Genomic DNA, 17,571 nt, shown 5'->3' with positions numbered 1-17,571 from the left:
TTTTTGTTTTCTTCCCGGATAATCATCAATTGAGTTAACTGGAGAAGATATACCCATGTGTCATTCTTGGATTGCCTTTTCCTTTTGATGTTGGATTATTTCATAATATCTATAGTACAGTGGGAAGTCAAGCTACATATTGGTTTCAACCTTCTTTCCCTATATACCTGGTGTGGATACACAACTGCCTGTATTGACCCATTAGGCATACGCCAAACTGGATCCACCATTTCTGGTAAGCCCCCTAGGTGGTGGCTGATCTACTCATGCTTTTCTTATACTACTAATAATTATTTGTGATAGTGAATTGGTGCGCTAAACAATATGTGTAAAACAACAAAGGTAGAATTTACACTACATAAAATGTGTGAATTGTGACAAAAATGCTGTATAAATATCAAAATAAACAATTCAAAACAACTGAAGTGACCAGATATTCAAAACTGTGATTCACAACTAAATCAAAGTCCATTGGGTGATAGCAAGAAGATTGAAGTCTCTTGATATATGTGTACTTGAGATATTCAAAAGGTGATATTAAAGTGATATAGGATCCCTCCACCAGCTGACAATCCTGCTTACCAGATAAATAGAATTTTTAGGCATTAATTCTATGCATTGGCATGCACGGTTCACCCTGGGGTGACGCACAATAAAGCCTCTTACCAGATGCCCTTATTATCTTGCGTGTCTCAGGTAAATCTCCTGGTTGAATTGGATAATGGTGTTGATATCCTCCTGAGTGTTCCCCAGATTATCAGATTAGACACTCTTCCAATAATATATCTCAGCTTGTGGCTCCAGTACATACCATGTAATAAAACAAATGAACCGCCCGTAGTGCATGATTCTTAGTTTATTAAAAAAGCATAGGCAAATGTACTTACAGGAAACAGGTCTTGGTGTTGGCATATATGTGTGGAGCCTTTCAGTATCCTGTGTCCGGCTGCAGCACGGACGCCTCGAATATCGTGGATGGCGGCGCGACACGCCTCCTCTCCAACGCGTTTCTTCTGAAAAGACTTCTGCTGGGAATAGAGTTTTCTAATTTTTACTTTTGGTCCTCATTTTTTAACTACACCCCAGTGGCTATATGGGTGTATATGGTCCTCTGGGCAGTCTCTTTTGTCAGTCTTCTTTTTTATATGCATTGTGGTTTGGCCACAGAGCCCCACTTCTTACCTACTTTAGTGAGTGGGCAAGTTGCAGAAGGTATCCTCTTATTGGATACCTTGCATTATTTATAGTTTCTACTGCCTCCTGTTTTTCCTGTCCTATACTACCCTAACCTGCCCTATACCACCCTAACGTGCTATATACCACCCTAACCTGCCACTATACCACCGTAACCTGTCATATACTACCAAAACCTGCCACTATACCACCCTAGCCTGCCCTATACTACCCCAACCTGCCCTATACCACCCTAACTTGCCCTATACTATCCCAACCTGCCCTATACCACCCTAACTTGCCAATATACCCCTTTGACCTGCCACTATATCACCCTAACCTGCCACTATACCACCCTAACCTGCCACTATACCACCCTAAGTTGCCCCTATACAGCCATTGTACTGCCCTAACCTGCCAATATACTGCCACTATACTGCTGTGTAATGTGGGCTGTGTAATGTAAAGGGGCCCAGAGGTGCGGAGCTATGTAATGTAAAGGGGCCCAGAGGTATAGGGACTGTCTGATGTGAAGGGGTCCAGCGGTATGGGGCCTGTGTAATGTAAAGTGCTCCAGAGGTACTGGGGCTGTGTAATGTAAAGGGGTCCAGAAGTACAGGGGCTGTGTACTGTAAAGGGGGTTTACCTGCAGTCATAGCTGCAGTCTTAGAGATTTTTATTGGGTTGAGCATTTTTTTCTGCATTTTCTGAAAACACACCAAAAATCCCACATGCTGCATCTTTGGCGCACTTATATAAAACAGGAAAGTCCTTTTTTTGGGAGGGGGGTGACACTGTGTTATACTGCACCAGGTGAAACTAACCCTAGTGATGCCACTGGCAGTAGCACATAGTAAGTATGGCACTGCCAGTAACATGTATTTCTGTCTGGCGCCGGATGCCTAATGACAATCTCGGGTCGGTCAGTGCAGTTTTTGCAGTGGAGGAGGAGAGGCCTGGCCGCCCAGGAGAGCAGAGGGAGGAGGATTATTCCAGGCCATTGGAGGCATTACACGTTACATGCGGTGCGCTTCCAGCCCACCTCGGGGGTGGTGTCAGATATAGGATCTGCCCCAGGTGCCAAATGCTTTAGGTATGCCCCTGTCCTCTAGACAGAGGGAAAGGAGCTGAAAGAGTACCATTTATATGCATTTGGGTCATGGGGCAAGCGTACAATAGGACCAAACCCAAAGCTATCCAATACCAGAGGTATTCCCACTCAATTGAATGCTGCTACTCTGGGACGGTCTGGTGTATCCAGCACCATATGGGTGTAGAGTCCTCCTGGCATGAACCCAGATTCATCTGGGTGCACCAGTGCTGTAAGAACAACATTTAGGTGATTAGCCAGGATTTTAGTTAGCGATTTACTGTCCACATTTAACAACAAAATGGGACAGTAGGATGAGCATAAGTCAGTGTTTTTGCCAGCTTTTGGGACCACTACAATCACTGCATCACCCACAGAGACAGGGAGAGAGGCAACCTTTAAGGAAGTCAGTAAAACACAGGGGAAGTGAAGAGCCAACTGCATATATTTTATAGAATTCTGTTTGGAACCCCTTAAGGATTCCATTACTTAGGCAATAAAAAATGGGTACAACTAGTCCAACTGCCACCTGGATCACAAATTCTCAAGGGTCCACCCTGACCCTCCATCACAGGACACACTCAAGAGGAGACCCAGTTATACTAGCAGGGGTGTCAAAAAACACTGACAACAGACCTACATAACTTCAGGGTTACCCAAGGACAATAGTAAGGAGCAAGAGCAGAGCATATGACCCAGTATGCCCTAAGGGTTTCCCAGTGACAGAAACAACAACAAGAGGGTTATTAAGGCTTGTAGATAGTATTCAGCCAGATTGTTGCTTATTCAGGTGAGGTAAAGAACCAAACCTAGTCCCTATACTGGACTCTAAGTTTTGCTGGGAGGAGAATACTGTACTACAGATCCTTGCAGCATAGCTTGGTGCTAATATGATCAAATAATGTTTTTTTGGTGCTGTGTTTCTAGGAATAGTCAGGGAAAATGAGGAGCTTGGGATTATTAAACTGCCCTGGATTGTGAGCTTCACAAATCACAATGTCTGAAGTTCAGGAGATTGAAATAAAAAGTGCAAAGTGCAAGGGGGGGCTCCCAATGGAGCTTGGTCAGAGGGAATGATGTGTGCATGGTTCACTGTAAATAACTGTAAAAACATAGCCTATGGAATGAGAGATTTAAGCAGGTTCTCAGTGATAGGAAACTGGCTCAGAGCACTCAGACCACTCTGGGAATCTAAGATCTAACCAATTGTTCTGCCAATTGACATTTTCAACATCTTTAGCTCCAGATTTCACTTTAATTTTCAAGGTGTGAAGGTCGGCTGTATGTTTCCACTGTACATCTTCCACAGTGGAGGCCCAGTTTTCCACTTTGGTAATATGCTCACAGAAAGTATCTAGATCTCTCTGAATCAGACTAATTTCAGTGTACACATGGGAAAGGAAGGATAGATCCCCAATGCCGCACATTCACAGAATCCTTTGATAGTGAGAGTGGCAACCACAGCCTGGGCTCCCACTAGGCCACGTCCCCAATGCTTTTCGCTCTGCCCCCTGGAGCTTAGTCATGGGGATCAGTGTGCACATGGTCAGTCGTAGTCGAGAGTGTAGCTTGACAGTTGGTTATAGCTTGCCTTAGGATGGAAAGTTAGGGGGGTCCAAAAAGGCAGGCTACAGCTAATCTGTTTTAAATCATGCCGCTTGTAATGATGGAGTGATCTCCTGCCAAGCCCTAAGCACTTCACCAGAGATCACCAGTACAACAGGTTGAAATTACTCTTCTACCTCTTGTCATATCTCCAGTGCCACTGAGAGAAGGCTAGCTAAACAGGGTCAATTAAAGTTATCCTGCACCTATGGGTCAGCAGAACTGTGGAACAGATAGTGGAGCATCATGGTCAGATGTCTGCTCCCAGTGCCATCTTGGACACCCCTCCAAGCAAAACAATGCAACTTACACATTTTTATGGCAGGCAAAAAAAGTTAAGAAATAAATATTTAACCTCTATAGTTGATTTTCTGGAATTCCACATTAAAGACCAGTTTTACTCCCTTTTTTTATCATATGTAACCATATCATCATAATAAGCATGTGTGGAACTCTAAAAGATCAGCACCTTGCAAAGAACAGGTATTCAATAAAAAGCGTTTAGAAATGTTTCTGTTTTTCTTCTTTCATTTTGCAGTGCTGGAATTTTAATAGGTGTATTTTTTTCAAGACTAACAATTTTTCTGGCCCTTTACTAAACTGATTTTAAATGAAACACGTTTTTACCTGGCAATCCTTGTTGGTTTTGCATGGGTAAGAAAGCATGATTAAAAGGATGTGCTCTGTTGTGTAAATGCAGGGTTTAATTCCAGCTCTTCCCTTGGTGAGGGCCAAAGATGAAAACACAGCAAAGAATTTGTTCTGTAGTGGTATACAATTACCTGTGAGCCTGTAATGAAAGCTTTGACTTACACTAATGGAGAACACTTGTTGTAGTCAGCAATTAGTAAAGATATCAATATTTAAGAAACATTTTATTCTTTACCTTGAAAAGGGGTCGGTTTATCTATATTAACAGCAGAAAGGATGACAAAGGATTTACATTATCTTTTGTGCTCAACATGTATATAGTGTCCTGTGCTCCGCTTGCTGAAATAATGAGGTACCTGTATTAAACTGAAGAAGATGGATGTCAGATGGTTCTTAAATAGTGTAAAGGATATAAAATGCATAGAATGTGCAAGATACTGAGCACAGATTATATTGCTGTAATGTGTATTAGTAGATTCTTAATTTCCTATTAATTGAAAAAGACATATTGACTTTAATTAGAGTCATTTCACAGGAACTGTCAATTAGCACTTGTCAAAGTCATTAATTCTGAACAGAATTCTTTTAATTAGGGTCTGCTTTTCCTTTACAGTGGAGGCCAATGAAAAAGCATAATTTTTCTAAGAATTTCGAGTTACTGCAATATACACAACTAGTGTCACCTAATATTAGGTGCCCATATGGATTTCATTAAGAGGATGACACTAGGTTTGTTTCTTTGGCATGTACAGAGGAGGCATGTGACTAACGATGAGCCATCCTTATAATCAATACAAAACTGTTATTAAAGGCATTTTACCCTTAAAGGAGTTGTAAATTCATAAGGTTTTTTATATCTCAATGCATTCTATGCATTAAGATAAAAAGTCTTCTGTGTGCAACTCTTACCTGAGGTCCTTCTCTGTCCAGCGATGCCCACGAGTGTCTCAGCCGACCAAGATTCTCCTTCCTAATTGGCTTAGACACAGCAGTGGTGCCATTGGCTCCCGCTGTTATCAATCAAAGTCAGCTAGCCAATCAGAGGAGAAAGGGACACACTGAGCTGTGACTCAGCTCAGGTGCCCCCATAGCAAGCTGCTTGCTGTGGGGGCACTGAAGAGGAGGTAGGGGCCAGGATCACAGAAGAGGGTCCCAAGAAGAGAAGGATCTGGGCTGCTCTGTGCAAATCCACTGCAACAGAGCAGGTAAGTATAACATGTTTATTATTTTATTAGGAAACAAAACAAGACTTTACAATCACTTTAACTTAGATTAGACCTGCTATGTGCAGCTACATGCAGCACGGAGCACATACCAGGCACTGTTTTTGTTACAATTGTGTAAAAACTGACAAAACCTGTACACATTTTCTTTATAAGGGGACTATTATTTGTCTGAGATTTTATCTAGTTAACCACTTCAATACTGGTCACTTTCACCCCCTTCCTGCTCAGGCAAAATATCAGCTTTCAGCTCTGTTACACTTTGAATGACAATTGTGCGGTCATGCAACACTGTACCTATACAAATTTCTTTAAATTTTTTCCCCCACAAATAGAGCTTTCTTTTGGTGTTATTTGATTACCACTATTTTTTTTTATTTTTTTTTGCTAAACAAATAAAAAAGACCAAAAATTTTGAAACAAAAAAAAAAAAAGTTTTTCTTCGTATTTGTTATCAATTTTTTTAAATAAGTAAGTTTTCTCCTTCACTGACAAGCACTGATAAGGCTGCATTGATGGGCACTGATGAGGCCGCATTGATATAGTTATGTACCAAGTGCTGTTAAGGGTGTAGAGGATAATGCCTGAATCACTAATATAGTAAACTATATAGAAAGGACCCTGTAATTAGGATTTTTAGGGCATAAATTCCAACATATTTAAAAAAATTAAACAATTGAGCTTTATTAACACATAGAAATGTATACAAATAAACTACATTGTATATTATTTGGGGGTATACAGGAATAACCACACATTTCTGTCAGAAATGGATCATAAAGACAGATAGAGATCCAACGCGTTTCAAAAATGTATGGTTTCTTCTTTAGGGGTGAGTGGTTATAAATACAAAATACTTTTCTACAATAGAGAATGGGTACAGTTAGATATCTTGATAATATACTGCATATACAGTGGCAACACTATGCAAGGACAGAGGCATAGATCATGTTAAAGGCACCCAAGTGCAGCAAACACACCAAAAACTGCGGTAATGCACCATGCTCTGCTCCAAAAAAGTTCTGCAACATTTTTGGGGCGATTGTCACAGGTAGGGCAAAAATGCTCCAAAACACCCAAAACAAATGTTTGCAAGAATGTGAGTTTTCGCTATGTGGAGATGTTAACTGGGCCTGACAAATGAGTGTCTCCATCCACTCCCTCCTATGTACTTGTATAAAGATTGCCATACCTTATGCAATCTGATTGTACAATCTCTGCACTATTTCCTTTAGATTTACCATAGGACACACCTGAACAATCCATTCAATTTGTATCAAATCAGACAGGCCCTTGTACTACACAGCTGATGGGAGACCTAAAGACGATTGTACAATCAGATTGTATTGGAAGTGGATGGAAGGTAGTATTGTAATGAGGGAGGTGTGGTCCAGAGTGGTGAACACACCTTATCACACCCTCTTCTGTGATGCAACAAGAAGTGAAGGCTTCTGGGAGATGGCCTACAGGAAGTGAATGCTGAGAGATGATATATAGGAAGCAATGGAATCTGAAAATCATTTTAAAAATGAAAATAAACGGACAACACGATTTTTTAACCTCTCGTGGATAAGGTAAGTGAGAGAAAAGCAAACGGCACTGGAAAACGCTTCTATTTAAAATGAAGAGTGACATTTTGCCCAAAAAGGTGAATTTATTCTTAAAGTGTAGCCAGGTGCTGGGCTACATCAAAATGGAGAAGGAGACATTTCCTTTTATTCTTCTCTCCCTCTTCTGAGATACTGATTGTATGCTGCATCATTTTCTTGGCTAAAGCCAAGCATGACAAAAGACTTCTATTCAGAGTGCTGAGAATCCTGTAGTTTGAGATAGTAGCCATATAATGGGATGAATAGACTCCTTACACTATACATCCCAATAGGCACTGTGCAGTAGGATGAATGGAGAGATGATTTTTATTAAACTTCATGGGAAAGCTGTTCCTCTTGTTACCGAGTGAGTGAGAGAGAGAGCACCTCTGTCTGGATATTCACCTGCCAGTGGGAGACCATACCAGGGGGTAGCGCAGCACCGCCAACATCATAGCACCGCTACCAAAACCACAGGAAGACTGAAGCATCCACTCACCCTCTGCTTCCCACCACTGATCACCAGAAGCTTTCTGAAAGAGACTGAGGGCCTCCCCACCTCCTACAGTGAGAGATCACTGAGGCATCCTGGGGACTGGTGAGAGAACTATCCGCCCGTTGTTGATACTGCCATCAGGGACTTGAGAGCAGGAAACCAAGGGTACCCAATCTATACTGCACCCATACTGCACTTTATACTGCACTTATTCCAAACCTAGATTGTACCTATACCAGCCCTATATTGCATTATACCGAACCTTTACTGCATTTGAATCACTCTTATCTTGCACCTGTGCCAAGACTAGCATCGCCGACATAAATACTCAATGGCAGTATAGTTCGAGCACTCGGGAGATTAAACTTTACTGCTGCTCACTACTGGACGTGAGGTGGCCTTGCTACTGTTTATAATGATCTGGACACCAAATGTCACTTTATGCTTAATCCCTACAGTAAATTACTTTTTATGCTAAACTGTGTTATTACCATTGTTAATCGATTTTATGCTTGTCAGTTACCAAACATCTTGGGTGACAGTTTTGCCTTTACTACCTGGTTTGGTGCCTGATTTCTTTGATATAGCACTACTATCAGGTTCTAAGTCTTATATTTAGTGAATTCCTGTGATATTATATATTTATACACTTAACCTGTCATGTGTCAGAAGGGCTAGGGTTCTTTAGAATGTCGAGGCAAAGAACCGAGGACCCATTCTTTCCAGCGGTTCCTACAGGACTAGCGCTACATAAGAAATTAGTGACTATGTAATATAACAAATGATAGTAAGGCATATGTTTTGTTTGAATCGATATTACTGACCTAATATACTGTAACTCAATTAGGCAAATTGGGATGGCAGTCTCCTGGTTTTGAAGCTTCTCTGAAATGAGAAGTGTCAAGTGTGTTTCAGTGGAGCAAAAGGGTGATTCGACTAGCTAACAAGGCTTCATATGATATTCTAGTGCATGTATAAATCTATATGACAAATATACCAAAATATAGATTTTGCAAGGGTGTAAATAGTAACTTTAGTGCTTTGCATATTTTACATTGTATTAATTTCCCTAAATTAGATATTCCTATTCCTTTATCAGATCAGATTAGACATTTACTGGATGATGAAAGATGAGCCAGCCACAAAAAGTATTTCTTTATGCTCATATCAACATAAACTCTCCTCTCTAGAAATTATAAATGTTTGTAGGACATGGAAACTACAGTAAATCCTTGCAGTGAGAGTAACTTGGTTTGAGAGCGTTTTTGCAAAACAAGCAACATTTTTTAATTAATTCTGACTTGATAAACAAGCAATGTCTTGATATACAAGTAGCATCATGTCACAACTGAGTATAAAAGAGAAGAGAGGGGCCTCTAAGTGTAGCAACATGGTTACATTTAATGACCGTATAACAGAAAAGAAAGATAATGGATCTGGGAGCTCTGCACCATCAAGCAAGAAAAGGAGGTGCTCCCCTTTAGTGATATAGGGGGGTGTGTAATCGAAATTCAAAGGTCATAAAAAAATATAATAAAATAAAAGATGAACACACCCTATTGAGTTACCTCTACAAAAAGTTTATAAACCTCCCATATAGGACCCACTAGGGGGTTCTGGAGGAGGGTTACACCAGCTCCCACTGGAACATTCTCACTAGCAGGTGGGACTTATTTTGGGAGGGAATGCGTTGGTTAGGGATGTGTTTTGTGTAGTGGGTCCTTTATGGGAGTTTTTTGGGGAGATCTCTGGGTTCTGATGCTGATCTTTTTCATATTTGTGTTCATCTTTTCTTTTTTGTTTCATAATGTTTTTATGACATTTAGTGAAGGTACAATATTTAGCAACTCACATGGTTGATGATTAAAACAGGCACATCTAAGTAAGTAGGCATCTGGGGTAAAGCTGTCCATATAGACCATCCTCCTCACCGCCATCGTTGTCATCCCTTCCACGCTGCACTCCATGAGCCCTTCAAGCCTCGCTTTCAGATCACTCAACTGCAAGGTAGTCTTCCCAGATTTGATTGCAGACTGATAGCGGTGAGAGTCGGCGGTGCGGGGGATGGTCTATGTGCACAGCTTTACCCCAGATGCCTGCATACTTAGATGTGCCTCTTTTAATCATCAACCATGTGAGTTGCTAGATGTTGAATCTTTATTAAATGTAACCATATTGCTACTAGAGTTGAGCAGACACCTGGATGTCCATGTTCGGCGGGTTCGGCCGAACTTGAAAAAAAAGTCCGGGTCCGTGTCCCGGACTTTTTCCGAACTTTACCCGGACACCGAACCCCATTGAAGTCAATGGGGACCCGAACTTTCAGGCACTAAAATGGCTCTAAAACACCAATGGAAAGGGCTAGAGTGCTGCAGATGGCAGCAAAACGTAGTTAAGAGCATGGCAAGTGCTCTGCAAACAAATGTGGATAGGGAAATAACTTAAAACAACAAAAAACACTGAAAAATAAAAACATTTTCTTCATCTGTGTAGGACGAGGCCCATATGGAGTAGGAGGGAGGTTGAGGTGGTGGTGGATGTGGCGGTGTAGGTGGAAGCGGCGGTGGAGGAGGAAGAGGTAGCCAACACTGCTTTTTTTCAGTCATTTTAAATGAGGGTACACCCCAAAAGAGTGAGAAAGATCAAAAGTAGAACAATGGCTGGGTAAGGTCGGTATCCATCTCTATTCTGCACAAGGTACGGAAAAGTCCTGTGGGATCCATGCCTGGTTCATTTTAATGAACGTGAGCTTGTCCACATTGTCTCTGGACAGGCGGCTGCGCTTGTCTTTGATAACGCCCCCAGCCGTGCTAAATACACGTTCAGATAATACACTGGCTGCAGGGCACGCCAGCACCTCCAAGGCGTAAAGGGCAAGCTCAGGCCATGTGCCCAATTTGGAGACCCAGAAGTTGAAGGGGGCAGACCCGTCATTCACTACATGTAGGCGTGTGCACACATACTGCTCCACCATGTTGGTGAAATGCTGCCTCCTGCTAAGACGTTCCATATGAGCTGCTGGTGCTGCTGTTTGTTGTGGCGTGCTGACAAAGCTTTTCCACATTTCGGCCATGCTAACCCTGCCTTCTGAGGTGCTGGCGGTGCCCTGGTTGCGTTGGCGACCTCTTCCTCCTCCTCCTCTGCCTTGGCCTTGTGCTTCCACTGTGGCCCAGCTGTCAGGTAGGAATGCCAGCAGCATCGCTTCTACCAGCGTGCGCTTGTACTCGCGCATCTTGCGATCGCGCTCCAGTGAGTGAATTAAGGACGGTACGTTGTCCTTGTAACGGGGATCCAGCAGCGTGGCCACCCAGTAATCAGCACAAGTTAGAATGTGGGCAACTCGGCGGTCGTTGTGGAGACACTGCAGCATGTAATCGCTCATGTGTGCCAGGCTGCCCAGAGGCAACGAAAGGCTGTCCTCTGTGGGAGGTGTATCGTCTGTGTCCTCTGTATCCCCCCAGCCACGCACCAGTGATGGCCATGAGCTGGCCTGGGTGCCACCCTGCTGTGAACATGGTTCCATCTCCTCCTCCATCTCCTCCTCCTCCTCATCCTCCAGAACTGTGCCCCTGCTGGACAATTGTGTCCCTAGCGTTTGTGGGTGCAGGAACCCACCCTCGGAGCCACTTGCGAATGACTGCCCTGAAAGCCTTGGAAATGTTACCTCTTCATCCTTCTCCTCCTCCTCCTCCTCCTCATCCTGTGCCACATCCTCTTCCATCATTGCCTGAATCGTTTTTTGAAGGAGGCATAGAAGTGGGATAGTTAAGCTGACAACGGCGTCATCGGCACTGGCCATGTTGGTGGAGTACTCAAAACAGCGCAACAAGGCACACAGGTCTCGCATGGAGGCCCAGTTATTGGTGGTGAAGTGGTGCTGTTCCGCAGAGCGACTCACGCGTGCGTGCTGCAGCTGAAACTCCACTATGGCCTGCTGCTGCTCGCACAGCCTTTCCAGCATGTGCAAGGTGGAGTTTCACCTTGTGGGCACGTCACATATGAGGCGGTGAGCGGGAAGGCCGAAGTTACGCTGCAGCGCTGACAGGCGAGCAGCAGCAGGGTGAGAACGCCGAAAGTGCGCACAGATGGCCCGCACTTTCTGCAGCAGCTCTGACATATCGGGGTAATTTTTTACGGGTGTGTGGGTGTGTGGTTTTTCCCCCAAACAGGCAAGTTTTAAAACTGCCTGCTGTCGTTTACCCCTGGCTGTGCTGAAGTTGGTGGTGAAGGTGTCACGCTGACCGGATGAGGAGGCGGTAGAGGATGAGGAAGCGGAGTAGGAGGAGTTAGGAACAGGAGGCAAACTGAAGCGCCCTGCAATCCTCGGTGGTGGAAGGACATGCGCCAAATTGCTATGCGCCTCAGGCCCATCCGCCACTGCATTTACCCAGTGTTCCGTTAGGGAGATATAACGCCCCTGACCATGCTTACTGGTCCATGTATCGGTAGTTAGGTGGACCTTGGCACAGATGGCGTTGCGCAGTGCACACCTGATTTTTTTCCCCCACTTGGTTGTGCAGGGAAGGGATGGCTTGCCTGGAAAAGTAGTGGTGGCTGGGCACGACGTACTGTGGGACAGCCACCGACATAAGGCTTTTAAAACTGTGCGTCTCCACCAGACGGAATGACAGCATTTCAAAGGCCAAGAATTTTGAAATGCTGGCATTCAGGGCCAGGGATCGCGGGTGGGTAGGGGGGTACTTCCTCTTCCTCTGAAGTGTTTGGGAGATGGAAAGCTGAACGCTTCCACGGGACATTGTGGAGATGGTTGGTGACCCAGGTGGTGGTGTTGCTGACAGATCGTCTGTTTGCGGGGTGGCAGGTGCCGGTATCACTACAGAGGTGGATGGAGAGGCCGAGACTGCAGCAGAAGAGGAAGCAGGAGGAGCCAGAGACCTTTCTTGGTTTTGAAGGTGTCTACTCCACTGCAGCTTGTGCTTTGCACTTAGATGCCTGATCATGCAGGTTGTGCTCAGGTTGAGAAGGTTTATGCCTCGCTTCAGGCTCTGATTGCAAAGGGTGCAAACCACTCATGTCCTGTCATCAGCACATTTTCTGAAGAACTTACACGCTAGAGAACTCCTTTGAGCTGGCTTTGGTGCGCTCGGTCCCTTGCTGCGTTGGGCAGTAGCAGGCGTAGTGTCTAGGGCACGGCCGCTCCGCTTCTGCACCCTGCTCCCTCTTCTGCTGTGCTGGTGGCTCTATGCGACCACTGCCTCTTCCTCCAAACTACTCAGGTCACCTGCATGACCTTCATTCCATGTGGGGTCGAGGACCTCATCGTCCTCCACATCATCTTCCACCCTGTCTTCACCCCTGCCCTCCTTGTCGGTCTCCACAATTCTGAGTGCCGCAGCAGTTGGCACCTGCGTTTCGTCATCATCGGAGACGTGCTGTGATGGTCCTTCCATGTACTCATCTTGAGAAATAAGTGGTTGGGCATCGCTGCACTCAATCTCTTCCACTTCTAGGGCAGGGCTAGGTGGATGGCCCTGGGAAACCCTGCTGACAGAGTCATCAAAAAGAAGAAGAGACTGCTGCATGACATGGGGCTCAGACTGCTTGCCTGATTTGCAAGGGGGTGAGGTGAAAGACAGTTGGACATTGGCTGCAGGTGCCAACTCTGACCTTTCTGCAGTAGACTGGGTGGGAGACAATGTGAAGGAACTGGAGGCACTGTCAGCAACCCAATCTACTATCGCCTGTACTTCTTCTGGCCTCATCACTTCTAGAGGCGCATGATGCCCTACCAAATACTGCTGCAGGTTCTGTCGCCTACTCACACTTGAGGAAGGTGTTTCACTTGTGCGTGTAGCTGGCACAGATCGACCACGTCCTCTCCTTGCAACAGGAGCTCTACCAGCAGCACCACGACCCAGGCCACGGCCCCTATTTGACGGTCTCCTCATATTTCTGTAATTTATGATCTTGCCCTAGAAAGGTGTTTATTGAATAGCGGAACAAAACAACAACAGTATCGCACGGGTGTATCTCACAGTCAAATATGCAAACTATGCCGCAATTTAATTTTTTTTACCCCAAAAGGGTGTTTATTAAATAGCGGAATAGAAAAACAGTATACAAATACAACGGTGTATCTCACAGTCAAATATGCAAAGTATGACGCAAATTTTATTTTTTTCACCCCAAAAGGGTGTATATTGAATAGCGGAATAGAAAAAAGGATATAAAAAAAAGTATCTCACACGTACAAACACAGACTAGGCCCCGATTACAATTTTTTGTACCCTAAAGGGAGGATGAGGAAGAGGAGTAGGAGGAGTTCGGAACAGGAGGCAAACTGAAGTGCCCTGCAATCCTTGGCGGTGGAAGGAGATGCGCCAAACAAATTTAAAAAGGTGTATCTCACATGTACCGATACAGACTATGCCGTAATTAAATTTTTTACACTCAAACAGGGTGTATATTGAATAGCGGAATAGAAAAATTTTTATAAAACGGTGTATCTCACACGTACAAACACAGACTAGGCCCCGATTACAATTTTTTGTACCCTAAAGGCAGGATGAGGAGGAGTTCGGAACAGGAGGCAAACTGAAGCACCCTGCAATCCTCGGCGGTGGAAGATTCGCCCCAAAAGATTGGAAGGTGTATCTCACACGTACCGATACAGACTATGCCGCAATTTAATTCTTTTTACCCCAAAGGGTGTAGATTGAATAGCGGAATAGAAAAAAATTTATAAAACGGTGTATCTCACACGTACAAACACAGACTAGGCCCTGATTACAATTTTTTGTACCCTAAAGGCAGGATGAGGATAAGGAGTAGGAGGAGTTCGGAACAGGAGGCAAACTAAAGCACCCTGCAATCCTCGGCGGTGGAAGATGCGCCCCAAAAGATTGGAAGGTGTATCTCACACGTACCGATACAGACTATGCCGCAATTTAATTCTTTTTACCCCAAAGGGTGTAGATTGAATAGCGGAATAGAAAATTTTTTATAAAACGGTGTATCTCACATGTACAAACACAGACTAGGCCCGGATTACAATTTTTTGTACCCTAAAGGCAGGATGAGGATGAGGAGTAGGAGGAGTTCAGAACAGGAGGCAAACTGAAGCCCCCTGCAATCCTCGGCGGTGGAAGATGCGCCCCAAAAGATTGGAAAGTGTATCTCACACGTACCGATACAGACTATGCCGCAATTTAATTATTTTTACCCCAAGGGTGTAGATTGATTAGCGGAATAGAAAATATGATATCAAAAGGTGTATCTGTCTCACACGTACAGACCCAGACTAGGCCCCGATTACTATTTTTTGTACCCCAAAGGCAGGATGAGGAGTAGGAGGAGTTCGGAACAGGCAGGAGGCAAACTGAAACACCCTGCAATCCTCGGCGGTGTAAGATGAGCCCCAAAAATTGGAAAGGTGTATCTCACACGTACCGATACTGACTATGCCGCAATTTAATTCTTTTTACCCCAAAGGGTGTAGATTGAATAGCGGAATAGAAAATATGATATCAAAAGGTGTATCTATCTCACACGTACAGACCCAGACTAGGCCCCGATTACTATTTTGTTGTACCCCAAAGGCAGGATGAGGAGTATGAGGAGTTCGGAACAGGCAGGAGGCAAAGTGAAACACCCTGCACACCTCGGCGGTGTAAGATGAGCCTCAAAAATTGGAAAGGTGTATCTCACACGTACCGATACTGACTATGCCGCAATTTAATTCTTTTTACCCCAAGGGTGTAGATTGAATAGCGGAATAGAAAATATGATATCAAAAGGTGTATCTATCTCACACGTACAGACCCAGACTAGGCCCCCATTACTATTTTTTGTACCCCAAAGGCAGGATGAGGAGTAGGAGGAGTTCTGAACAGGCAGGAGGCAAACTGAAACACCCTGCAATCCTCGGCGGTGTAAGATGAGCCCCAAAAATTGGAAAGGTGTATCTCACACGTACCGATAATGACTATGCCGTAATTTAATTCTTTTTACCCCAAGGGTGTAGATTGAATAGCGGAATAGAAAATATGATATCAAAAGGTGTATCTATCTCACACGTACAGACCCAGACTAGGCCCCGATTACTATTTTTTGTACCCCAGAGGCAGGATGAGGAGTAGGAGGAGTTCGGAACAGGAGGCAAACTGAAGCACCCTGCAATATTTGGCGGTGGAAGATGCACCCCAAAAGATTGGAAGGTGTATCTCACATGTACCAATACAGACTATGCCGCAATTTAATTCTTTTTACCCCAAAGGGTGTAGATTGAATAGCGGAATAGAAAATATGATATCAAAAGGTGTATCTATCTCACACGTACAGACCCAGACTAGGCCCCGATTACTATTTTTTGGACCCCAAAGGCAGGATGAGGAGTAGGAGGAGTTCAGAACAGGCAGGAGGCAAACTGAAACACTCTGCAATCCTCGGCGGTGTAAGATGAGCCCCAAAAATTGGAAAGGTGTATCTCACACGTACCGATACTGACTATGCCGCAATTTAATACTTTTTACCCCAAGGGTGTAGATTGAATAGCGGAATAGAAAATATGATATCAAAAGGTGTATCTATCTCACACGTACAGACCCAGACTAGGCCCCGATTACTATTTTTTGTACCCCAAAGGCAGGATGAGGAGTAGGAGGAGTTCGGAACAGGCAGGAGGCAAACTGAAACACCCTGCAATCCTCGGCGGTGTAAGATGAGCCCCAAAAATTGGAAAGGTGTATCTCACACGTACCGATAATGACTATGCCGTAATTTAATTCTTTTTACCCCAAGGGTGTAGATTGAATAGCGGAATAGAAAATATGATATCAAAAGGTGTATCTATCTCACACGTACAGACCCAGACTAGGCCCCGATTACTATTTTTTGTACCCCAGAGGCAGGATGAGGAGTAGGAGGAGTTCGGAACAGGAGGCAAACTGAAGCACCCTGCAATATTTGGCGGTGGAAGATGCACCCCAAAAGATTGGAAGGTGTATCTCACATGTACCAATACAGACTATGCCGCAATTTAATTCTTTTTACCCCAAGGGTGTAGATTGAATAGCGGAATAGAAAATATGATATCAAAAGGTGTATCTATCTCACACGTACAGACCCAGACTAGGCCCCGATTACTATTTTTTGGACCCCAAAGGCAGGATGAGGAGTAGGAGGAGTTCAGAACAGGCAGGAGGCAAACTGAAACACTCTGCAATCCTCGGCGGTGTAAGATGAGCCCCAAAAATTGGAAAGGTGTATCTCACACGTACCGATACTGACTATGCCGCAATTTAATACTTTTTACCCCAAGGGTGTAGATTGAATAGCGGAATAGAAAATATGATATCAAAAGGTGTATCTATCTCACACGTACAGACCCAGACTAGGCCCCGATTACTATTTTTTGTACCCCAAAGGCAGGATGAGGAGTAGGAGGAGTTCGGAACAGGCAGGAGGCAAACTGAAACACCCTGCAATCCTCGGCGGTGTAAGATGAGCCCCAAAAATTGGAAAGGTGTATCTCACACGTACCGATACTGACTATGCCGCAATTTAATTCTTTTTACCCCAAAGGGTGTAGATTGAATAGCGGAATTGAAAATATGATATAAAATTGGTGATTTTTCAATAGCACATGTGAACACAGCAGTGTCTTATGTCAGTCAGCTCTGCTGCAGGCTATGAAGGGGAAAAAAAAAGAAAATTCCCCTTTAAGTTTGTAATTTTTAAATAGATTAGTACAGACTATGCCGCAATTTAATTTTTTTTAACCCA

Source organism: Pelophylax lessonae (assembly GCF_965119305.1).
Source record: "Pelophylax lessonae genome assembly, chromosome: 1".
In the NCBI taxonomy this organism is placed as follows: Eukaryota; Metazoa; Chordata; class Amphibia; order Anura; family Ranidae; genus Pelophylax; species Pelophylax lessonae.
Note: the sequence above shows the minus strand (reverse complement) of the source record.